This window comes from Podarcis gaigeae (genome assembly GCF_964106915.1).
Source record: "Podarcis gaigeae genome assembly, chromosome: 1".
NCBI classification, from domain to species: domain Eukaryota; kingdom Metazoa; phylum Chordata; class Lepidosauria; order Squamata; family Lacertidae; genus Podarcis; species Podarcis gaigeae.
In genome coordinates this window covers 105,494,550-105,520,637 of record NC_139678.1, presented here as the reverse complement: position 1 = coordinate 105,520,637, position 26,088 = coordinate 105,494,550, and the positions used below count along the sequence as shown (strand labels likewise).

At 42.2% G+C, this 26,088-nt stretch overlaps 1 pseudogene across 1 annotated transcript; it reads left to right on the top strand.

Annotated features, from left to right (window-relative positions):
• Positions 1–1,225: 1,225 nt before the first annotated feature.
• Positions 1,226–16,674, top strand: LOC310851772 (protein S100-A6 pseudogene; annotated as a pseudogene). The gene is made up of 3 exons: positions 1,226–1,265; positions 16,013–16,086; positions 16,456–16,674. The product of its transcript is annotated as a protein S100-A6 pseudogene (transcript).
• Positions 16,675–26,088: the final 9,414 nt, after the last annotated feature.

The following is a 26,088-nucleotide window of genomic DNA, read 5'->3' as shown; positions in this document are numbered from 1 at the left end:
TACATTGGTGCATTTGGAATTCCAGGCATTACCAATGCAAAATGAAAGCCAGGAATGATGGAGGCGTGGCAACCATGTGACAAACATCAAATAAGCCCAACTGCAGAATTGAAACACCCACTGGTAAATAAAAATCAGGTCAGGCATCTGTGGCCAACCTCCCACTGAACCTCACATTCAGGAGTCAGAAATCCTTGTCAATCTACTGCAAATTACCCAAAGGCATGGCCAGCACTCACTTCTGGAGGCCTATCGGGAAAAGGGGTGGGTTGGGCCTCTCCCATCTGATGCCCACAGAGCTGGCCACAGTTTAACTTGCCGTAAATCAGGAAACTCGGTGTCCTTCCAAGATTAGGGCGTTTGATCTCATCTCCTGCTGATGTTGGTAGATTGAGTGGAGCTGGAGCTAATTAAGGCTTTCTCCGAGACTTTCCAGGGCTTTCTCTAAAACTTTTAGCTTAGACTTTGTGATTATAATAATTAAGAAAAGATACCAACTGATAAAATACTAGAACTGATAAAAGCTAATAAAAAGCTGATAATACTAATAAAAACCGCACAACTGACACGGAGCTCAAATTGATGCTTCTCCCCTTGATTTGTTTTTGATGTTTGTATGTGATGCCAATAAAAGGTTTGATGGTGATGAATTTAACTAGCCAGCCCCCCAATGCTAAAATGAGTTGATGAGCCTGTTGACACTGCTTCTTCTTCTTCCTCCTCTTCTTCTTTGTCTTCTTCTTCATCTTCATCATCATCATCACCATCATCACATTTGTGTGCCATCTTTCCATGGTTCAAACCATGCTCAAGGCAGCTTGCAACATGAAAAGATTTACATCATTACAAACGTAACAAAACAGTAAATAAAATGCATCAAAACGTACACACCCAAACTGATCCATTTCCAGATGAATCACAGTAAGATCTTAAACTATTCACCCAAGCTTCAGGTTTCCCATCCTGTCAGTGTGAGACACTTTTCTGTATGGGTGTTCTAGGAGTAGGAGAGGAGATGAAGAAGAGGAACAGGCATAAGGGAACAGGCAAGCTGATATACTCAGTCAAACTTATGTGTTGAGGAGAGATGGGAAGTCCAGTTTGGAAGGGAAAGCACTTTCATACATTTTAAAACCCCATGACTTAAGCACATTTCAGTTTAAGTGTGGACTGCTGGGTATCGCTGAGTGGGGATTTAATTTTAATCACCCTCACCATCGCTGCAATGATTGAGTCTTGGGATACCAACCTGACTGGATCCCCAGGTATGATAACATTTATTATTTGGAACTGCTGTATAGGAAGGTAGGGAACGCAGGTAAATCTCTTAGCCCAGAGGGCTCTGACCTGACTTCCTGCCCTGTCTGATCGAAAACCTCAAGTACTGAACTTGGAGACAGTCTCAGATCTGAGGGCAGTCTAGTTGGCCAAGCATAAACTAACTCAGGCAGCATTTGAGTGAGTCAAGCCAGTGTGGTGTAGTGGTTAAGAGCGATGGACTCGTAATCTGGTGAACTGGGTTCGCATCTCCGCTCCTCCACATGCAGCTGCTGGGTGATCTTGGGCTAGTCACACTTCTCTGAAGTCTCTCAGCCTCACTCACCTCACAGAGTGTTTGTTGTGGGGGAGGAAGGGAAAGGAGAATGTTAGCCGCTTTGAGACTCCTTCGGGTAATGATAAAGCAGGATATTAAATCCAAACTCTTCTCTACATTCTAAAGTGCGCAATGCACCATAGCCTGCTTGGGAAGACGGCAGAACTTCTCAAAGTTAGTAATGACACCCAAACTCAAAATTAGCCTGTTCATAGGTTAGATCAAATAGCTTTGTGGTTCTCTAATGTATAACAAACTCTAACTTTGATCCAGTGAACCTTTAATATTTTCACAATTTAATTTAGGGTTGTTGTGTATTTTTTTGCAGCTGTGCAAGTCTTGCATTGCTAAAAATCAACAATTTTTTGCACATCCTCAGGTGTTGCTTTCTGTATCCCTTAACTTTCCCATCTGCGGTGCCCATGTGTGGAATGATTCTATTGTAACCCTTTCATTGTTCTTTGCCAAAGGGACCAGTCATTTAAAAATGCTTGGATCTGCATCTCCTTGTTCTTCTGTTTGCACCTCAGCCGCTGCCGCTGCCGCTGCCGCTGCCGCTGCCTCTGCCTGCACTGCCTCCATGTCACCTGACTGTAGCAATCAAAGCGCTTGTGAAAATAGCCAGTCGCTGCATGACTTTGGAATACAATGTCATGTTACTCACCATGTTCCCAAGCTGGAATTGATATTGCACAAAAATTCGGCGAGGTAGAGTTTGGTCAGGTCAGGATAAGGATTTGTGGCTGAGGTTCCTCAACCTGGCTTCAAATATTGAGTATTCTGCGCAACTTGGTACCGTCTAAAATGTGTATTTATTCCCACCTGACCAGCAAAAGCTAGACATGGGCAGCCAGACTGGTGATAAACTATGTTTGACTTGCTAGATTCTTTGGCTTGGTTGGTAAGAATTATGAAAAGCTATTAGGGTATTTACATAGTACCTACAATGTGCATGGTGCTTTGCAAAGCACAAGAAGAGAAGTCCCTGCCCTGAGGAGCTTACAGTGAGACATTCAACATGAGAGTGACAACATAGGAAGCAGGGGTCAATAGAAGAATATGTATCCATTGTTGTTACAGGAGCTTTGGCTTACAGCACATGGCTTAAACATTTTTACTCAGAACTCCGTCACAGTTAAGTAGGACTTATTATTTAATAGGAGTATTCAAGATTGCATCCTTAGTTAAAGTGAGGTGCAGGGAGCTAAGAGGTTATGTATGCCAAAGGCTTCACAGAAAATGTTCATCAGCCTGAAACAAAAAACCAGCTATTCTTTGCATTGGGGTAGAGAAGACAGGTTTGATAGGGGGCTACTGTGACAAAATCATGGCAGTTCTTTGTTTAATGCATACTTTGTTTATATTTAAATCCAGTTATACTGATGAAGCTTTAAGTACCATTTATATTTCTAATGATCAAGGGCATGTTAACAATGTTTTAAGCTAGAAAGTCACATTCTCTTAACCTCGCGTAAATAGTGTATAAAGAAAGATAGGTGGAACAAATTTAAACAAATTGTGAACTTCAACCTGGTGTTTTATATCGCAAACAGTGCTCTTTGAAGAGAAGAAATGAAAAAGGCAGAATGACCATTTTCCCTTCCACTGAAATTCCTAATGTATTGTTCCATGATAACATAAAATGTAAGTCAGGGGTGGGTGGGTGTCTGATGATTACAATGACAGTGCCACGTGAATGCATTTGGCTAAAATCTGCATTAAATTGTACACCCTTTCCCAATCCTATCAAGGATTGGAAACCATAATAAACAGTGATGTTTGCCCCTACAGTGCTAGGCCCCTACCTTGCCCAGGGCCAGCAAGGCGAAGCCCATTCACTGGCAAAGGAGTGGGAAAAGCCTGAGAAGGCAAAGCACACTTCAAAGACCCACAATGGTGATACTTCTCTTGGATCTACCGTAAGTGTATTTAGGGATCCTTAAGGGTTCTGTGACTCCTTTTTTTATATACTTTGTACTTTGTTCGTGTGATGAATACAGTTAATTGAAAGGCTTTTCTTGCTCTTGAAAAAGTAAAGGGGGTATACTTTTTTCTTCATAAAGATTGGGGCGAAATTCCAATTTGGCACCATTCTGTTCATTGCAACATTCTAGGAACGTGATGACCCCATTGCCCCAAGTCTTGAAGTCATTTACTTGCAAGTAGATCCAGCTCTTAACTCCTAGAAAAGGCTTTAATGTTCACTTTGAACCAAGATGTCATCTCTACATACTGCTATTTTTTTTCCCCAGTTGGGAAGAGATTTGATTGGCATTCACTTTTTAGCTAGGAAATGAAATTTAGTAGTAATAAATAATAGTAGTAGTAAATTTTAATAGTAAAAGGGTGCTCTTTCATTTTCAGCACTGGGGCTGGAAGAAGGGAATAGACACAAGTCTAACATGGGTTCTGTTAAAATCAATGGCCCATCTAACATCAATTCTGTTGGGGAGAATCTTTTGAATCTGGACAGAATTAGTTATATGATACTGTCACGTAAAAAGAAAAACGGTATAGGACCCCTGACAGTTAAGTCCAGTCGTGAATGACTCTGAGGTTGCGGCGCTCATCTCGCTTTACTGGCCGAGGGAGCCGACGTTTGTCCGCAGACAGTTTTTCCAGGTCAGAAGCATGACTTAGTCACTTCTGGTGAAACCAGAACAGCACACAGAAATGCCATTTACCTTCCCGCTGGAGCGGTACCTATTTATCTACTTGCACTTTGATGTGCTTTTGAACTGCTAGGTTGGCAGGAGCTGGGTCCAAGCAATGGGAGCTCACTCCGTCGTGGGGATTCGAACCGCCATCCTTCCTATCGGCAAGCCCTAGGCTCTGTAGTTTAGACCACAGCGCCACTCATGTCCCTGTCACTTACAATCATATTAATAAATATTTCAATCTTCTGTTGTTAATTTCAAGATGGTCTTCGATTCAGTCCCCCAGGCCTCTAGCTAAAAAGGGGATCTGAAATTACACTTTTATGAACTGTTCCAGCATTTGTTACTTTCACTAAAAGTAGCCATGGGGCCCCTGTTTGCAACAGAACTGGGAGAGGGATGTTTAATCCCCACCTTGCACCATTTCCCCAACTCTGCTCCTTGCTACCACTGGTATTAGCTACAGAGGAGGTGCTGCAGCAACTTCATGGAGTCAGGGAAGTCAGAGTTGAGAGGGCTTCAGCTCCCTCACCTGAGAGTCATGAGTGATCAAATTTGAAGAATTCCTCTCCACTGCTTTTAATTAAAATATAGTAAGAAGATATACCACGTTATGTGAACTTTGACCCTCAGGCAGCAGTGCTATAAAATATTACTACTGCCAACTGAGCAGACAGTACTAAGCTAAATGGATCCTTGGTTTGATTCTGACCAACTCTGATGCCATCAGTATAGTTTTGAACTTAAGGGTGTGTGTTTTTTGCTCAAATGTGTATTACGTTACATTTATTTATGCTGAACAGTAGTTGCCATTTTGTTGCCTGCTCCTGCGAAGCTTACTCAAGTGTCTTAGGTGAAAGACACAAGCTTTTTGAAAGTCCAAGTATACAATTTCTACCAGAACACCCCTGTCCCTTGTTGACATCCTTGTTGACACTCTCAAAGAAGGTTAGTGAAACAGAGCTTTCCTTTGTCAAAGCCATGCTGATTCTTCTTGAGCAAGGCTCCTCATGCTTGATCATTTTAGAGTTTAATAATGTTTTCATCCTAGAACTTCTTCTCATGTCACCTCCACTTGACTGAGTTCTTCACACTTGCTCCTTTGAAAAGTTGGTTCAGGCATGGATATCTCTCCTGTGTCTTTCTCAGTGAAGACATACAAATGCAAATCATTCAGAAGAAGAAGAAGAAGAGTTTGGACCTGAAGAGTTCAGCACCTCTGAAAGCTCCATTTCCTCCTTTTATCGCAGCTTTCATTTCATCAGCTATTGGAAACACAGTATTTGGGACCGTATTTAAGATAATATTTAAGATTTTTATTGTTGGTCTTTAATGTTCTAGCAATATGCTCCTAAACTGACATTTGCTTTGCCGGATTTTGTTATCCTTTGAGCAAAACTTCTTAGGTTTTTAAAAAACCATTTCCTTGCTCCTTCACCATGCTGGCATTTGCTTGGTAGGCTAACCCATTCACACATCGCCCAAAAAAAGAGGACAGTAGAGGACACAACTTTGCACAACAGCTGTCTACGCATGTAGCTTAGAAGCACAGAAATATTTTCTGTAATTTAAATAATATATATATATATATAAGATTTTTATTAAAGTTTCAAAAAGTTTATAAAAACAAAACAAAACAACAATAAAACACACAAACAGAAACAAGTATAGTTTCAATCCCTTATTTTCTTGTAACTTACTTCCCCGACTTCCTCATACCTCCCCTTTCTGTATTCCAATTTCTAATCATTAATTCAGCAAATCCTCTCCCTTATTTTTCATTTAATTTTTAGCCTTTCTTTTCTTTTTACTTAACCATTACAGCTGGAAACCACATAATTTCTAAACCAACGTCATTCTAACATTCATTAATTTTGCAATGTTTCCTAAGATAGTCCTTAAATTTCTTCCAATCTTCTTCCGCTGTCTCTCTTCCCTGGTCTCGGATTCTGCCAGTCATTTCTGCCAGTCCCATATAGTCTATAACCTTCATCTGCCATTCTTCCAAGGTGGGTAGATCTTGTGTCTTCCAATACTTTGCGATGAGTATTCTTGCTGCTGTTGTAGCATACATAAAGAATGTTCTATCCTTCTTTGGCACCAATTGGCCGACCATACCCATGAGAAAGGCCTCTGATTTCTTCAGGAAGGTATATTTAAATACCTTTTTCATTTCATCATATATCATTTCCCAGAAAGCCTTAATCTTTGGGCATGTCCACCAAAGGTGAAAGAATGTACCTTCAGTCTCTTTACATTTCCAACATTTATTATCAGGTAAGTGGTAAATTTTTGCCCCATGACCCCTAATTTAAATAAAATATACATCACTGCTGACCATTGTTGGGAAGACTGTCAGTAGGTGGTTTGTGTGCCTGCTGCATTTGCTTCCCAAGTGCTAACTTCCTCATAAATTTTTAGGCACCAGGCAAAAACATCAATCTTCAACCAGGTTGTTGGCTGATTAATATTATACAGCCTTTTAAATGTGTTTGTGGTAGGAGGGGGGGGTGTTGTTTTGTTGGTTCTGTTATAATTATATATTTGTGCTTCTATCTTGTATTTTTATCTTGTGAACTGCGCTGAATATCTTTTGATGAAGGTCGATATATAAATCTAATAAATAAAAATAAAACAAATAACTGTTGATGGATAGTTATTTGATCTTTTTTTATTTCTTTGTTACCTTTTCATCCGATGAGCTCGTGGTGGAATGCATGGTTCTCCCCCTCTCCATTTTATCTTCACAACAACCCTGTGAGGTAGGTTAGGCTAAGAGACAGAGACTGGCCCAAGAACACCCAAGGTCCCCACAATCCGCTCGCCCAGGTGCTTATACACATGACTGCGGCAGAAATCTACAAAAGGGTTCAAACCACAGGATCGGTGCACACGACAGGCTCCTAATCTGTGGACTACATCCTAGCTGAGCTTCCATTGTTGTCATTTAAAATAGTTTCCAAGCCTTTTGGAGAGAATTGATCCTCTTGAGTCTCCTTTTCTACTTTTCTAAAACGACTTCTCCCTTTTTAAAAAGTCCTTTTCCATTGACATCAACTGTGACTCTGCTGGGCTTTTGCATATATGTTGAATCTACTAGCATTATAGACAGTGCTTCTAATCAGTTTGACAACACTTAACATCTCTCATCTGTTCCTTGGTGCTACATAGAATTGAGTCCAGGGTCACCTCCTCTCTGGTTTCTTCTATGGCCAACTCTTCTAAGTGACAATCATTTCGAGAAATTTTGTTGTGCTCCAAGCATGCGTTGATGCAATCTATGTGAGGGTAACTGAAGGTTAAATGGGTGGGCTGTTCTTCCTGAGACGTGTAGACGTCCTGATGACGAAATGTGATGCCAAAAGCAGTCCCATAGAAATTGACACTAGATTTTTTTATTTTATTTTTTTGGTGAAATGGGTCGTTGAATTCTGGGAGCCATTCATCAAGATGTGGTCCTTTAAATCAATTCACCCTGGTTTGGTAAGAGAAACACACATGTTGAAGCTGTCTTCCACGAGCATAGCTAATATCAATGCAAACGGCATTTGGATGGCAATGCATCCACATCACAATGCTCATATGTATTCCACTGAATTGGCTTGATAAATCTTTTGATGCAGGTAGAAGAGCAACATTCCCATTCAAGGCAATTAGTTTGTGATGCACAACTAGAGCTGGATTTCAGGCTGGTGACCCTAGGATGTTAGTTTTTATGCTGTCTGTTGAAACCCCTTCCCACTCTGTATATAACAAACACTGTTGTAATTATCAACTTGTTTTTCTATGATTTGGGCATCGTATTAGCACCAGGGCTCTACACACACACACACACACACACACACACACACACTAGATAGATAGATAGATAGATAGATAGATAGATAGATAGATGATAGATGATAGATAGATGATAGATAGATAGATAGATAGATAGATAGATAGATAGATAGAGATAGACAGATATAGATAGATAGATATAGATAGATGATAGATAGATAGATGATAGAGTGTGTGTATAGTGTGTGTGTGTGTGTGTGTGTGTGTGTGTGTGTGTGTGTAGTGAAATGTAGAAAGAGATGGCCAGTTTTTCAGTTTTTCTTGAGTTCAGATTTTCTTGAGTTCAGATTTCAAGCAAGTGAACTTAATCCCAGTGTTCTCAGCTTCTCCTTGTGCCAGTCACAATTTCTAATTAGCTTTCCCAATGGAGGAAGAAGATGGATTATATTTTAATATCCAGAGACTAAAATTAGTTTATATTTTAGCAAGTTAGCACTTCTTAGCAGTTGATTTACTCTTGAAGCTGCAAAATCTGCGAGCTTTGCAATTAATCATGCGTTGGTCATTTTCTTTCAAAAAATGTTCATTTTGTCTGTCTGGATCATAATAGGGGAAAACATGTAATTTATGCAGTTTAGAAATTATAGCCTTGTGTTTAACTATGTCATAATATATTTTCTCACCCGTTCATTGTTCTTAACATGATAAAAGAATACAATTTTCCAGAGATTCATTTAATCACCCTCCTTTAAAGAGAACATTCAATGGGTAGCTATAATTTAAGCATTAAAACAATTAGATATTTATAAATATCTAATTATTTTAGTTTTTTATGTGTTGTACATTTTAGCGTGTGAACACTACCCTTTTAAAAATGTGTGCATGCATCCATGTTTACAGGTTTAAAATAGTTTTTATCCGGACAAAGAGGCACCATGCTACAGGTGTTAAAAGTCAATAATATAATTACCGAATTTTAAAATCACAGTGAATATGCTGAAAATTTACTTGCTATCCAAGAGTAAATCATGGTTTTTAGCACACTTTAGCCAACCTCTACCAAAATATTAACCTGTAGACTGTTTGACATGCAAGAATAGTATATTAAAATGCTGGCTGCATACTGATCACTCACTATGCTGTGGCAGCAAATCAATTAGGCTACCAATTGTGTTCATTAGAACTCATTTAAATCTCAATTAAAAAGTTAATTAAAAGTAAGAGTGAAGAGGAAATCATGTCTAACATTCATATTAAATCCAAATCACCAAATTTATTTCAAATCCAAATCAACAATCAGGGTTGCCATTTAAAAAAAAAAAAAGAGGGGAGGAAACATGTTAATCCAATATATTTGCTTTGTAAATGGTTGTCTGAAATTTGCTTTTCTGGGTAGTCTTTGTTGTATTAAAACCCTGCTTTTTTTCCAGGCAGCAAGTATGAATACTGTCCTAACACAAGTTTCCATTGCCCACAAACCTCCGCAGCACATTTGGGCTGCAATCATATATATATATATATATATATATACACATGTACTTAAGAGTTCAATGGGACTTCCTTCTATGTAGAATTGGGATTGCACTTCAGTTTCTTATCCAGAGTCTTACATGTTCTCCCTTTACTCATCCCATAATTCCATTTCCATTCACCGTAGTGGAGGTAACATCTATGCATTTGTAAAGCTACTCTGTGTGAATGTTCTTGTGCTCGGGGATGTCCATGCTTGAATTTTAAGCAAATGTGCACACAGAAACTTAGATGTCCTTTAACAAGTTGACTAATGAATTACGCTGTGAGACTACTACAGATCACTCTGCTGCTTGCTTCTGTCCAACTGGCACGTACTTATTTAGACATATATACTCTGTCCTTTAAAATAATCCCCCCAGGAGCCTTATATCATTAAAAAAAGAACATTTTTGTAAAACAACAACAACCCACAATTCAATATGGGACGAAACATATAAAAACACATCAGCATAATAACAAATGCAAGAGTTAGCAGAAAATAATTTGATAATTAAAAAGTCTTGAGAAATAAAAATGCCTTAAAGCAGAGAGTAGGGGGACCTGGTGGGGGCTTCATACTTGCAAGCTTTCAAAGAAAATAGATACAAACATGGTAGAATACTAAGCACAAGCCAATATGTCAAGAACATAAGACAAGCCCTGGCCCAGACCCAAAGGCCTATCTACTTTAGCATCCTGTTTCCCATAGCGGCCAGGCAGATTCCTATAGGAAGCCCATAAGCAGGAGAAATGGGTAGGGCTGGGCAAATGCCCTGTGAAAATTCACCAATTTCGTGTGAATTTCTCTTGACAGACATATTTGGCATGCAATTTTCCCTAATAGACACATTTTTGCAAAGCAGTTTCTGGATGTTGTGTATGCATTTTTTAAAACAACAACAACTCTCTCTCTCTCTCTCTATATATATATATATATATTCATTTCTATGCAAACTTTATCCCCATAGATGCATTTTTGAATATATTACACAGCTGGAGAACTGCATTGCAAAATTTGGAGAAGTGCAAGTTTTGAAAGATGGCTGCGATTTGGTTCACACATTGTTTCAAAAATTGCAAGTGGAGGAGGTTAACCTTTAAACACAACATGAATTGAATTTATCCTCCATCCCTACAAGAGGGAGAAAGCCCTTTCTTCCTGTTGCTTCCCCCAAACTGATAAACTGCCTCTGCTCCTAGGACGGGGGTCGGCAACCTGCGGCTCCAGAGCCGCATGTGGCTCTTTAAAGCCTTTGCTGCGGCTCCGGGGAGGAGGCGATGGGAGGAGGCGAGGGGAGGAGGCGAGGAGCGGAGGCGAGGGGAGGAGGCGAGGGGAGGAGGCGATGGGAGGAGGCGAGGAGCGGAGGCGAGGGGAGGAGGCGAGGGGAGGAGGCGAGGGGAGGAGGCGAGGGGAGGAAGCGAGCGGCGGAGGCGAGGGGAGGAGGCGAGGGGAGGAGGCGAGGGGAGGAGGCGTGGGGAGGAGGCGAGGAGTGGAGGCGAGGGGAGGAGGCGAGGAGCGGAGGCGAGGGGAGGAGGCGATGGGAGGAGGCGAGGAGCGGAGGCGAGGGGAGGAGGCGAGGAGCGGAGGCGAGGGGAGGAGGCGAGGGGAGGAAGCGAGCGGTGGAGGCGAGGGGAGGAGGCGAGGGGAGGAGGTGAGGGGAGGAGGCGTGGGGAGGAGGTGAGGGGAGGAGGCGAGGAGTGGAGGCGAGGGGAGGAAGCGAGGCGAGGGGAGGAGGCGAGGGGAGGAGGCGAGGAGTGGAGGCGAGGGGAGGAGGCGTGGGGAGGAGGCGAGGGGAGGAGGCGAGGGGAGGAGGCGAGGAGCGGAGGCGAGGAGCGGAGGCGAGGGGAGGAGGCGAGGGGAGGAGGCGATGGGAGGAGGCGAGGAGCGGAGGCGAGGGGAGGAGGCGAGGAGCGGAGGCGAGGGGAGGAGGCGAGGGGAGGAAGCGAGCGGCGGAGGCGAGGGGAGGAGGCGAGGAGTGGAGGCGAGGGGAGGAGGCGAGGCGAGGGGAGGAGGCGAGGGGAGGAGGCGGAGGAGTTAGTTGCCTGAAGCCCCTTTTTAAACTTAAGCAGGGGGAAGTTTGGTGAATTGTTCTTTCCTTGGGGAAAGCAGGCTGCATTGAAAGGGGCCGTATACACTGGTCACTGTTTTGAAGGGGAGTGAAGAACACACACTCAAAAAAAGGTAACTTGTTAATTTTATTTCTATGAGGAGGAGTAATTCTGAGGGGTCAAACAAATGAATAATAAAAAGGTATTTTTATAATGACGAATGCCTCATTATTAATTATTATTTACATCAGCCACTGATTATGATTTATGGTACACTGGGGCCCTGATTAATTTTCTATGGCATTTTGGGGCATTGATTATTGGGCATAGCAAGTTGCGGTCGCGTGGAATTTGTGCTTTGTGACTGTTTGAGGTGGGTTTTTTTTCTTGGGAGGCTGGGCGGTGCGAAGAGAGGGAGGCTTGTGGTAGTGTCGGGGCTTGTCTCTAGCAAAGTAAGTCCTCGCCATTTGGTCACATGCGCAGCATTCTAGTTGTGGGGGTTAGGTGGCTTCGGCGCTCCAACGCTTGCTTTGCCGGCTGCTTTCAAAAGCGTCGGAAACAGCTGTGCTGTTGCTGGGTAACCGGATCGTCCCAGCAGCCATCTTATCTGCCCATGTGGTCTTCTGAGGCGGCCGCCATCTTACTATAGGAAATTCCATGTGGGAGTTAGTTGCCTGAAGCCCCTTTTTAAACTAAGCAGGGGGAAGTTTGGTGAATAGCTAACACTTTCCTTGGGGAACGTTATGCAACAGCTTATTGCTGGTCTTTCCCGCCTTTGTAAGCAGGCTGCATTGAAAGGGGCCATATACACTGGTCACTGTTTTGAAGTGGTATTTAATTTACTGGTTGTAAATTAAATATTTTAATTAGCTATTTGTCCTTTTTTTCTTGAGATTGACAGCTGACTGCACGATCCTGTATATACAGCATTAAGGCAAGAAACAATATATACAGTGTTATATTTGTTTTAAATGTTGCAATGTTTTTGCGGCTCCCAGTTGTTGTTGTTTTTTTGGAAATGGGTCCAAGTGGCTCTTTTTGTCTTAAAGGTTGCAGACCCCTGTCCTAGGAGGTTGTATAAAGCCATCATGACTGGTAGCCATATCCACCATGAATCAATCTAATTCCCTTTTAAAGACATCTAAAATGGTGGCTGTCCCCATCTCTTGGCCAAGGCATCTAAAATGGTTGTTGTCCCCACCTCTTCTGCCAGCAAATGCCACAAGTAAGCTTTGTACTGCTGTGTTGCCGAGTGGTACAAATTTGTCCAACTCCAATTACTTGTGGGAATTCATTTCCCACCAGTTTGTACCCAGTTTCTCCCCTCTTGCCTTTATGTGCACCCTTATTTGGACTTCATTGGCATCTGTTCAGCCCAGTTAGGAATTTAAAAGAGCCAGGCAGCCGAAGCTCTGATCTGCAGCAATCCTGGGTGGTTATTACGTCGCTTTGCAGCTTGCTGTGTGATGCAAATGACAGCGGAATTATGATATAGTAAGGACGATATATCTGTTCCCATTTATAAGATCTTTTTATGTGTTGAAGAACTTGGGGCTTCCTTTCTCTTTGTTTCCTCAAGGCCCAATAAAAGAGGCCCCCGAGGTGGCTGTGAGACTCTCCCTGACAAGGCACGGAAAGCATCCGACTAATTTTATATGCAGTTCTTGGCACTGAGGTCTGGGCAGAGGTGGGTTGGGTCCACCCATACTTCAGTCTCATTAATCATTTGGCGCTCTCCCTCTCTCTGCACCCCCCCCTTTCACCACCGCTCCCACCCCCACCCCACCCCTTGCAGCATCTTCTGGAGGAACCCTTCTCTTTATTCATTCAGACAACCCTTTGGATTAAACAGAGCCAGCTAAATGTCAAACCAAATCTGAGTCTTGATGCAGATAATCATTTCAATAATATTTCTCCATTTGTGCCCAAACACCCAGGGAATAAAGCTTTTCTGCTGTCAGGTAGTGTAAGACTGCAGTTGGTGTAAATGCTTGACATTGAGCCAGATGGCTTAGCCGTGCTTCAAACATATGTTCAACAAGCAGGCTTGCACACATTGGAATTTTATTATTTTGAACTGGTGAGGCATGCATATTTATTTACTTGACCCTTTCCGGTGTCACTTTGGTTTTAAAACAATCAGTTATAAAGCTCCCCCAAGCAGCAGGGTAGGCCTGGCTTATAAACCCCTGTCAGCTTTGCAGTGCATTCTGCAGGAAAAGCATTTCCCTTTTAAGGCTTCCATTTATCTATTTTAAGAAAAGAGGGGAAGTCCAGTCTTTTTCTTCTTTTTAATATTCCCCTAGTGCTTGCAGTACACACATGTGCCTATTCAAAACAAAGCAAAACCAAGAATTCTAATTCTTAAATACATAAAGCTTATTAATTTAATCCCGATCCCTTCACCTCACACTTTTCTCTTCTGTTAACTTTAACATCCATGGCTGGATTCCAAAGGTCTGTTTCTGCACATGAAAAATGACTTTTCCTCACAAGAAAGCATAATGCAGGACGCCCTCAGAGACTCAGTTGTATGTGTGGAGTGTATAGCTTGGGCAAATGATGTAGAACAGCCCAAATGGCATTCACACACAAACACACAATTTATTGCATTCTTAGGGCACAAGGCCTGTCACAAGATCATTGTTTTTCTGATCCAGACATTTGGGTGTGTCACCCTGCTGATCTTCTGCCAAACAGCTGAGGGGAACTTGCATGAGATATCAAGTCTACACAGCTGCATTTCCCCTGAATTTGCACATTGTCCTAAAAAATCTGGATATTATAGGAACTGCCTTATTCACTAGGAACCACACACACACACACACACACACACACACACACACACACCAAAATTAAGACCTGAAGATACAACATGCACATATGATAGGCATAGGCAAACTCGACGCTCCAGATGTTTTGGGACTACAACTCCCATCATCCCTGACCACTGGTCCTGTTAGCTAGGGATGATGGGAGTTGTAGTCCCAAAAACATCTGGAGGGCCGAGTTTGCCTAGGCCTGACATAAGATCTAAAACAGAATGAAATCAAGAACGGGATAAAAATAAATCCAGAGAAATGCAGTAGGGATTGAGATAAATACAACAAATCTAAAATATACTACCAATAATACCGTAATAATTGAAAGGGAAAAACCTGGGAATCATCTGTTGGTGAAATGACCACTAGATGAACACTAGGGAGTAGGTTCCATAATAAAGGGGCCAACACTGAAAAGGTAGCCACCTGATGAACATTATTTAACAGGGATATTTAGAGGAATACCCAAGAGGAAACAGTCCTTCAGAAAACCTGGCCACAAACTGTTTAGGACTTTAAAGGTTAATACCGGGACTTAAATTTGACCTTGCAAATGCACCGGGAGCAAGCACAGATGGCAAAGCAGTTGCATGATATGATTGATCCAGCCAGTACCTCACAGCAAACCTCTGCTACAAACAGGCCAAACCCTATGCCAAAGGACATAAATCTGACATCAGGAATCACAAGACAGAGAAACCAGTAGAAGAACACTTAAGTCTCCCAGGACATTCTGTACTAGATCTCAAAGTAGTTGTCTTATTACTAAAGAATTTCAGAAATAGACTGGAAAGAGAAGTTGCTGAATTGGAACTTATTCCCAAACTTAAAACCAGGGAGAGCCCTGGTCTGAATAGAGACATTGGATTCTTATCTCATTATACATGATAAAGCTACTTTTTGCCATCTCACCCCTTGCTTTTTCCTGTAAGACCAACTGCAGTCATTAACAGTCATCAACAGGTTTACCACACCTATCAGCCAATCACCCATTCCCACCACCCTCCCCACTCTCTCACTATATATAAGGGTCTGGTGACTTCTGTTTCAGTGTATCTGAAGAAGTGTGCATGCACACGAAAGCTCATACCAAGAACAAACTTAGTTGGTCTCTAAGGTGCTACCGGAAGCACCTTACACGGCTACCTACCTGTAACTTCTGCTACCCCTGTTTTGGACCATTTTCAAAGACAGTCCCACAGTAAAGCAAACAGAAGTTAGCAGAGTGTAGATAATTGTAGCTTGGCTATCTCTGTCCATATATGGTCTTGGGTGATATAAGTTGGTAGAAGGAGGTCTGATCCACTGAGACATCTGTGCCTGGATCCAAAACACACAGCATACTAGCCCAATGTTTTAGGAGGAGTGCAACTTCCGCAAAGACAGGTCAACCCCCATTCAGCTGAACAGGCAACCAAGCACTTGTCTGGACTGAAGCTCAGCTTATTGGCCTTCACCCAGTCCATTTGTGTGGCCAGGAGCACCAAGTGCCTCACTTAGATTTGATGAGGAGAGACCACTTTCCCCATCGTTTCCTGTCACTCAGTACTGGACCATCTCGCTTCTGATCTCTCACCATGGCAGCATCTCTTGACAAGCTATTGGCCTGCTGGTTGTCACCTTCCACAAATACGCCGGCAAGGATGGCGATAAGAACACCCTAAGCAAGAAGGTGGTGCTGGAGGAGACTCTTGAGAGTCCCATGGACTGCAAGAAGATCAAACCATTCCATTCTTAAGTAAATCAGCCCTGAGTGCTCACTCGAAGGACAGATTGTGAAGCTGAGGCTCCAGTACTTTGGCCACCTCATGAGAAGAGAAGACTCCCTGGAAAAGACCCTGATGTTGGGAAAGATAGAGGGCACAAGGAGAAGGGGATGGCAGAGGACGAGATGGTTGGACGGTGTTCTCGAAGCTACAAACATGAGTCTGACCAAACTGCGGGAGGCAGTGGAAGACAGAAGTGCCTGGCGTGCTCTGGTCCATGGGGTCACGAAGAGTCGCACATGTCTAAACGACTAAAACAAAGCAAGAAGGAATAGAAGGAGCTGATCCAGAAGGAGCTCACCATTGGACCGAAACTGCAGGACTCAGAGATACAGGCATTAATGAAAGATCTGGACTGCAATAGGGACCAAGTGGTGAACTTCCAGGAATACGTCACTTTCTTGGGTGCCCTGGTAATGATTTACAACGAAGCTTTGAGTTCACAAATGTACACCTCGGTGGGCTGAGGTTTTGTGGTTCGGGATTATACCTCTGTATGTCCAATAAAATTTAAGTTTTAAAAGATTTGATGAGGAAAGCTGGAGCTGTGTGTCAGCCAAATACTGGGGCCACCTCAGTGCACATCTCCAGATAACCTCTCGCACTGGTTTCATGTAGAGATTCTCCACATAATGGCTCATGAGGGTAGATGGGTGGGTGGGAAGAAAATCCTAAATGATCAAGAAATCCTCCCGTTCATGGAGAACCTCTGGAGAGAGGAAGTGGAGAGGATAACAATTACCTCTTCACTTCCAGCAGAACCTCCTACCTTCAAGCAACAGCAAAGGTGTCAGAAATTTATTCATTGCCTTGTTCTTCAAGGCTCAGCCCATAAAAATGGAGCCTACCATGGGCAGAAGATTGCCGGTACAAGGTGGTACAGCTGGTACATGCACAGATATCAGAGGGAAACGTGTTGGGTGGGGGTTTGGGTTGAAAGGCCAGACCCACCCCCCACCCCCGGTACTAATCAATAAGCTGAGTGATAACCTATGCAAGCATTCTGCAGAAGGGGGAAATATGAATTCCATGAAAGAAATTATTTATTGCTAATAATTCAGCGAGTTTCTAATTTGGACATTACTTCTTATTGACTATTTTATTGCTCATTTAAAATATTTCATCATATAACCATCAATCACACGTATGCTAAATTATTTCCTCTGGAGCAGCATTTCAGCAGAATTAGAATAAAAGGTGCAGATATGGGCTCCTAAATACTGCATTTGTGGAACACGTACTCTATTAACGCACACTTACCAGCGAATCTCCAATATGGCTCAGTCTTCTCGCTGTGTAATAGTCCTACAATATTATAAAAAGCCATTCTTTATAAATAAAGTTTTTTTAAGTGCCATTGGGATGTAGGCAGGATCATTTCTATTTTGGGTGGGGGGGTATATTCAACTGCATCTTATTCAATCTCAAAACCTTAAAGGTAGGGGCTGGGGGGGTTGTATTCTGGGACAGCAGAGTAGGCAAAAGCCTGTTTCACTCCTTCCAGACCCTGACCCTGTTCCAGCCCTGTTCTGCCCCATTCCACCTTCTTCTGGGTGCGAAAACGGCACGTGCGTGCTTTCAACATGCACATCTTGCCCTGGTTCTATCTTCTAATATGAAGTCAAAGAATCGTAGAATTGTAGAGGTGGAAGGGACCACAAAGGCCATCTACTGCAATGCAGGGATATTTTGCCCAACGTGGGGCTTGAACTCCGAGATTAAGTGTCCCATGCTCTACTGACTGAGCTATCAAGAAAGAGGGAAACAGTACTTCTAGGTGGTGGTGGTGAGTTTCCTTGGAGAGCTCCCAAGTGGAGTATGCTGCTCTCATCACATCACGTTTCTCCATATAGGAACTTAGGAAACTGCCTCATATACCAAGGCAGGCTATTATTGATCCATCTAACTCAATACTGTCAACACTGACTGGTAGCAGCTCTCCAGATTCTTGGGCAGGAAGTATTTCTGAGCTCTGTCTGAAGATACCAGAGATTAAACCTAGGACCTTTTGAATGCAAAGCAGATGCTTTACCCTTGATCTACAGTCCTTCCTTGTGAAAGGCAGGAAAGCAAGGGGGGCGGAGAGATTGTATCCAATAAACCTGCACAGCTCTAAGATGCCATAGAACTCAGCTGCAAACCCTCCACCCCACAATCTCAGTATAGCATATCTGGGCTACAAGAGACACATGAAACAATTAGCTTGCTACTGCAACTTTTCTACATCTGTATAAAACTAAAACACCATGCCTACAAAAGTAACGAAGCCCATCCTTCCTTGTGCCGATACAATGATCTGTAAATTGCATCCACTGCTCTCTTTAAAAGACAGGTGTTCTCTCTGTTGATCAAGGTCAACTAGAGAAGTCATTGAAAAATATGATATTTTCCAATCCATTACATAGCTAGGAGTTAGTGCTTCCCAGTTATCATCTTTGTATTGTAAAGAGCTACAATAAGCATGCTTGTTTCTTAAAAAAAAAAAGGCTTATCCCAGTTATCCCACGATAGAATGAACAGGGCCAATTACCATATTTTTTGCTCTATAAGACTCACTTTTTCCTTCCTAAAAAGTAAGAGGAAATGTGTGTGCATCTTATGGAGTGAATGCAGGCTGCACAGCTATCCCAGAAGCCAGAACAGCAAGAGGGATTGCTGCTTTCACTGCGCAGCAATCCCTCTTGCTGTTCTGGCTTCTGAGATTCAGGATATTTTTTTTCTTGTTTTCCTCCTCCAAAAACTAGGTGCGTCTTGTGGTCTGGTGAGTCTTATAGAGCGAAAAATACAGTATATTATACATGTAATACATATAAAAGAGTCAAGCCCTGTGCTACACTATATTTCTGGAGCATAATCTTATAGTAATACCTATTTTATACAGTCAAGTGCATTTTGATATGCATTTGTTTATGTTCTCCTAACTTTAGGAAAACTGAGGTATTTATTATTGTTATGTTTACGGATTAATTTAGATGCTACTTAATGCCCAGATGGTTTGAAAGCAGTTTATAAAACAAAACAAAACAACACAAATTGTGTAACATTGTTAAAAGATGGAATAAATTAAAGATACACCACAATTAAAATATAAATGTCCGTGATCAAAATATAAAATAAAATGATCTCATCAAAACAGCAATTAAAACAGAAGTTTCAGGTCAAGTGATCAAGCAAAAACCTGTGCAAACAGGGGCATCTTCAAAAGCCAGCAGAATGCCAATACAGATGGTGGCAGCTCGTATTTCAGTGCTTGTTGCCATACAGTATGCATATAATGTTCTGTGTATAATAATTAATACAGTGGTACCTCAGGTTACAGACACTTCAGGTTACAGATGCTTCAGGTTACAGACTCCACTAACCTAGAAATAGTACCTCGGGTTAAGAACTTTGCTTCAGGGTGAGAACAGAAATTGTTTGACGGCAGCAGGAGGCCCCATTAGTTAAGTGGTACCTCAGGTTTAGATCAGTTTCAGGTTAAGAAAGGACCTCCAGAACAAATTAAGTTCTTAACCTGAGGTACCACTGTAGTAGGCTGCATATAATAATGTGTATAACATGAAAGTATTTTAGTGTAACTGGTGTGCGTTTGTGCGTTACTTTCTGGAAAAAGCCTGTAAGGTTTTGACATTAAGATTTCCAGAAAATTCCATCCTTATTCGAAAGCAATCTTTACATTGGCCGCTGCTCTGTTGTGTAACCACCCAGACCAGCCTCCCTGAAGCTCAACAGATACAAATTCTTCCATCTTACAAAAAACTACAGATGGCTAACACTGTATTTAGAGAGACAGACCCTCTTCACGAGCACAGGAAACACAGGGCATATAACTGTGTCTGAACCGCCATTTTAAGGAAGCAAGTATGAGGAACTGAGGCAAGCAGCGCTGACAACAGATGAAGATCTAGACCATATGGACCAATAGAAATCGGGCAGAGCATCAGATTGCTGATCTTCTAATGAAAATATGTAATATTTCCCTAAGATTGATCTCTGTACCAGAGGTCTGGAAAATTGTTAATCTAATGGCAATTTTTAAAAAGGAATGGAGAGGGTAGTCCAGAAAATTACAGGCCAATTAGCTTAATGTCTGTTCCAGGTAAATCGGTGGAAAGTTTTAAAATTATCAAGCTTAAAAGAGAGCAAGTCATTCAGAAGAAGAATATTCTTGAACAAGCTGTAAATAGCTGTCTTTTTACCATGGCCAAGTATGACTTGGGCTGTGGAAACTGTACTATAGTCTGGCTCTGAAATATTATTATGCTAGCTTATTATTATTAGGTGTATGAGGGTTTTTAATTGTGTTTTGGAGGAAACTGGTGTTTTTAATGTTATTGTATTTTATTGTGTATATTTTGAGATATACTTCCCCAGCCACTTTGAGAGGCATACATAAATAAATCAGCATGGCTTCTCCAAAGATAAATCCTGTCTCACTAACCTTTTAGAGTTCTTTGAGAGTGTCAACAAGCATGTGGATGGGATGATCCAATTGACATGTTTACCAGGACTTTCAAAGGCTTTTGACAAAGTCGGTCACCAAGGACTCCTGAGCAAACTTTGCAGTCATAAGATATGAGGAGAGGTCTTCTTATGGATCGGCAATTGGTTAATAAAGCAGAGAACAGGAATAAATGAGCACTTTTTGGGTTTTGAGGGATATAAGCAATGGATTGGTAACTGGCTAATGGACAGAAAGCAGAGCACAGGAATAAGTTAATAGCTTTTTGAAATGGAGGGATACAAACAGTGGTGTTCTTCAAAGGATTTACAAAGGCCCATTGCTTTTAAACTTGTCATAGATGATCTGGAATTAAGGGGAGGTAACAAAGTGGCCAGATTTGCATATGACATCCAACTTATTTAGGGTGGTGAAAATGAGAAGGGATAAGCAAGAGCTTCAAAAGGATATCTACAAGCAGGGAAATTCTACATTTAAATGGCAAGTGTAGTTCAACATAAGCAAGTGCAGAGTGACACAAGGCAATATATCTATATCTATAAAGGTAAAGGGACCCCTGACCATTAGGTCCAGTAGTGACTGACTCTGGAGTTGCGGCGCTCATCTCACTTTATTGGCCAAGGGAGCCGGTGTACATGTGGCCAGCATGACTAAGCCATTTCTGGCGAACCAGAGCAGCACACGGAAATGCCGTTTACCTTCCCGCTGGAGCGGTACCTATTTATCTACTTACACTTTGAGGTGCTTTTGAACTGCTAGGTTGGCAGGAGCAGGGACTGAGCAACGGGAGCTCACCTTGTCACGGGGATTCGAACCGCCAACCTTCTGATCAGCAAGTCCTAGGCTCTGTGGTTTAACCCACAGCGCCACTCGCATCCCATCTATATCTATATCTATATCTATATCTATATCTATATCTATATATCATCTCCTCATACATATCTCCTCATATAGTGACTGGTAGCTAGCCCAATTAAAACACTGACACTATGGATGGCTGCTGTGGAAAAAAAAGTGAATTCTGTGCTGAGGCCCATTAGGAAAATAATCAAAAATAAAACTGCCAATATCAAAACATCTTTATACAAATCAATGGAGCAACTGCACTTGGAATACTGTGTATAGTTCTGATTGTCTCATCTCAGAAAGGGGTACAGTATTATACAGCTGGAAAAGATACAGAAAGAAACAACAAAAGTTACCACGGGGCTGGCACAACTCCCCTCTGAGGAGAAGTTGCAGCCTTTAGGCCTTTTCAGTTACAGTAAAGACAAGTAGGTAATTTTGCAAGAAATAAGCATATACCAGACTTTTCCAGCTGCCATCCAGAACGTTGGAAAGATGTGGCTCCATGATATCATTATCAGCAGCAAACAATAGACTTCTCTAACAGACTTTGCATGCATTGGCAGATCCCAAGCCACTTAAGGCTGTGGAGGTCATTCCCATGGGCAGATGCTTCTGAATGGGTCATGCCTTCCTCCACATGCACAAGATACATTCCCCCCCAGCCCACTGCCTCACTATGTCGCTTTTTTTGTCGCTGCTTGTTGCTATGTTTTGCCATGCCGTTCGTTATTTAAATGGCAATCCTCAAAAGACCTAAAGTTTATTTTATTTACTTGCAAAGTTCTAGATACATTTTTGGAGCTGGCCCATTACTGCAGACCAGGTACCATTAACAATGTTATTGGATTCATCAACTTGCAAGGTGACACTGGCTCCCCCATGCTTTTTTATATAAAAAAAATCTGATTAAAGTCTCCACCCCCACCCCACCTTATGGTATTTTGGATATTTCTATAGCTTGCACGCACCAGGGGAAATGAGCATAAGAGAATTACTAGTTGGAGGCTGGCACAGTTCCTAGCTCATTATTCCATAAAGGATTTGGTGTTCCATTGAGTGGAAAATATTGTGTAGTCAGGTAATGCTGACTGCATTACCACTGAATTTTATGAATTTTGCATTGCTATTTACTACTAAATTTCATGCTGAACCCAATAACAAGGCAACAATGATGCCAGTCACTGTGAGCGCTTCTTTCTCATGATTTACCCTGGAGTATTCAACAAAATGGCAGCTGATTTGCCTGCCACAAATAACTTTTTTTGGTGCTGCAACTTTTAAGAAGCAATAATTGCCATCAGCTGAGGTCAGACCCTGTCTGTCTGTCTGTCTGTCTGTCTGTCTGTCTGTCTGTCTCTCTCTCTCTCTCTCTCTCTCTCTCTCTCTCTCTCTCTCTCACACACACACACACACACACCCATTACACATCCCAACCATGTGCTCTGCATATGTATATGATAAATATTTCTGTATAGATGATATACACTCAGCTGCCATCAGCCACAGCCAGTGTGGCCCATAGTCTCAGGAACTCTCAGGAGGTGGGAGCTGGAGTCCAGAAACATGTGGCTATGCGAAGGTTAGCCACCTCTCCATCACTTACTGGCTAAGATTTGTTCACATGCAGCTGTGAGGCAGGCACATGCATAAACAGGATATTGTACACTGTGGATGCCCTATGGGCACATGCCATACAGCCTATTCATGAAATCTGTGGGTGGAGGAACGCACACATGCCCGATCACCCACCCTACATAAAGGATCCCAAAATGGAAAGGTGAAAAGTGGCACTTACTCAATACGAGTCTGGTTTCACAACCTAAGGTGAATCCCTTTCAAACGTTAGTTAATGCAACACATTGTAAAACCTTTGCGGCAATCTATATGTGCTGGCAGATGGTTGCTGCCAAGTAAGGCTAAGAGGGACCACCTCCTCTCCGATTTTACAGAGGCGAATCCTCTGAATGAAGGAGTCTTCTGTGTGAGGGGCTGTTCAGTCTGGGAACCATAAGAAGGAAGAGCGGGGTCTCCTTGAGGTGGCCTAAAGGTAAAGGGACCCCTGACCATTAGGTCCAGTTGTGACCGACCTACTTTGACGTGCTTTCGAAGTGCTAGGTGGGCAGGAGCAGGGACCGAGCAACAGGAGCTCACCCCATCGCGGGGATTTGAACCGTCAACCTTCTGATCGGCAAGTCCTAGGCTCTGTGGTTTAACCCACAGCGCTACCCGCATCCCTCTAAGGTGAATCCTTGTTGTTGTTGTTTAGTCGTTTAGTCGTGTCCGACTCTTCGTGACCCCATGGACCAGAGCACGCCAGGCACTCCTATCCTCCACTGCCTCCCGCAGTTTGGTCAGACTCATGTTTGTAGCTTTGAGAACACTGTCCAACCATCTCGTCCTCTGTCGTCCCCTTCTCCTTGTGCCCTCCATCTTTCCCAGCATCATGGTCTTTTCCAGGGAGTCTTCTCTTCTCATGAGGTGGCCAAAGTATTGGAGCCTCAGGTGAATCCTTAAGAATAGCTAAATTCTTCTTGGGACTCGAGAGAGACAGAGTCTGCTTAAGACATTTTGCATCCTCTCATGTTGCAAAACCTCAACAGCATTTGTTTCCAGAGAGAACCAAGACTGGTGCCTAATTCTCCACTGCCATGAGCTCCTTTACTGAGCTGGCTTAGGCGGCAGACGTTGCAATGGGTTCCCTGCTGCTCCATCTACTTCCTGTGGTGGAGAAAGGAGAAGGAGAGGACTTCAGCCAGCTCCCTGTGGATGGCACCATTTGGATATGCATCGGAAACCCACTTCCAATTCACATCATTTATTTAAAAAAAAAATTAAATTGACAAACTCGGGGAGTCATACAACAAGAGGATAGCTTTAGAAAGAAAGGAAAATCAGAAAGTTGTTAATTTATAGTTTTTTGCCAAATAACCTTTTTCCCCCAAAAGAAAATGATAGGGAAAGAATGGAAAATACGATTAACTTCTACATGAATGCTACACTATTAACATTTTTGCTAAGTCCATTATTTAGGCCACAATCCTAAACACACTTACTAGGGAGTAAGCAAAATGGAACACAGTAGGGTTTCTGTGGACATTTAAATGAACATCCTAAGTACCTGGAAATTCCAACTGACTCGTAGCACACCTAGTAGCTTCCACAACTGAGTAGAACCTGAACTATGCAAAGGAGTTTTTTGACAGGAGCAACCACATCATTGTGAAGAATATGAATCCATCCGAAGAATCAAGAAATGTATGCTGTAGAACTAATGGCTGGGTGAGATTTAGCCTCTCCACTTGGTTAAAAGAGCACCACAAGGAGATGCAAGCCATCACCCAGGCCTTCTGCTCTAAATCTCCTATCACCTGCTACCAGATTCTTTTAACTGGAGATACTGGGTACTGAACTTACTTTTTTGCACAGCAAATATTGTGCAAGAATTGAATGTACATGGCATGAAATGTGAAAGTGTAGCTTCATTTTGGGCTTTACAGCTAGAACTCTACGTTGATATTTGGTGTATTTTTTAATTCATCTGCTTCCATTTGTCATCATTTGCAGCGTCATCTTACCATCTTTTACTTTATGCATTAAAAAAACCACACACAACACAATTAGCTCCAAGTTTCTACAATCCTGCCAGGGTCAATGGGGTTTCACTCTCAAACTCTAGAATAAGGGAGACTGCACTATTAAGAGAAACTTGCCTCTATGTCCAATTTATCATTTATTGGCACGAAGAAGACACACACACACACACCTGTACCCAAATTGTTGCAGGTGGTTAGATCCCCTATAAATCCTCAGCCAACGACAGATCTATTGGACAACAGTTGAAGTGATAAGCACTAATATGACTGCCTCACATTAATTAAACTAATCTGCTAACTATAATCCTGTGTGTAAAATGAGATGAACTGTAAAAAATAATACTCTATTAAAGAGAGCATCATATGGAATGAGTATGAATTTGTTAATTACCTAACTCCAAGACAATTTGATAATGAAAAAACACGTCGACTTTTGCTGTATGCGGAAGTTCTAACAACTGGCCAGTGAAAAAGAGAAATATATTTGGTAACATCAACAATTCTGGCAGAATGTGCAGATAATAACAATAATAATTGGATGCAGACTGGCTATTAGATCAAGACATCATTTTCTATCTAAGCCATGCCCCTGAGGGCATTCAATATCAAGGAAAAGTTCTATGTATAGCACAGCTGAAATCTGTGAGAGGGAACTCCTATTAGACTGGGGTCATGTTTACCTACCACTTCAGATGACTTAACTGCCATGTCCTCACATCCAGAACTCAATGATTTATAGAGTTATTCTGCACCTTTATAATGAAATAACAGGCAGAAGTGTTAGAATTTTGGACTGTTCCATATCGTACCACAGGATTTGGGGAATGTGCATGTTTCATGTTTGGAATGCTTCAGCATGTGAAGTTCATGCTTCAACGGACTCCCGAATGTAGTAAAATCAGAGATTTTTAGAGTCGGAAGGGTCCTGAGGGTCATCTAGTCTAACCCCCTGCAATGTAGGAATCTGAATTCAAGCATCCATGACAGATGACCATCCAAAAATT